The sequence below is a fragment of the Rhagoletis pomonella genome, unplaced genomic scaffold, assembly GCF_013731165.1.
Source record: "Rhagoletis pomonella isolate Grant_MI unplaced genomic scaffold, Rhpom_1.0 Rhpom_scaffold_00002, whole genome shotgun sequence".
NCBI classification, from domain to species: domain Eukaryota; kingdom Metazoa; phylum Arthropoda; class Insecta; order Diptera; family Tephritidae; genus Rhagoletis; species Rhagoletis pomonella.
Window position 1 is genome coordinate 63,772,840 of NW_023458556.1, and position 265 is coordinate 63,773,104.

A 265-nucleotide genomic window follows, 5' to 3' on the forward strand; every position below is an offset into this window, starting at 1 on the left:
TCCTTAAACCTCTAGCGTCTGACATCCATACATATTTTAATAAACTATTTAATTGCTTTAATTCACTTTCAATTTGATATATTAAACCGGTTTGAAATAAAGCTTTTTGAAACCCATTTCGATTTATACATACCTTTTAATAACTCTTTTAATTTGTGAACTAATTTAAATTTAACTTTTAAAACAGGTGGCAACCCTTTTTATACACCACAAAATTTGTCTAAATTTTCAAACCAAGATCTTCCACTCACTTTTGCTTGACACC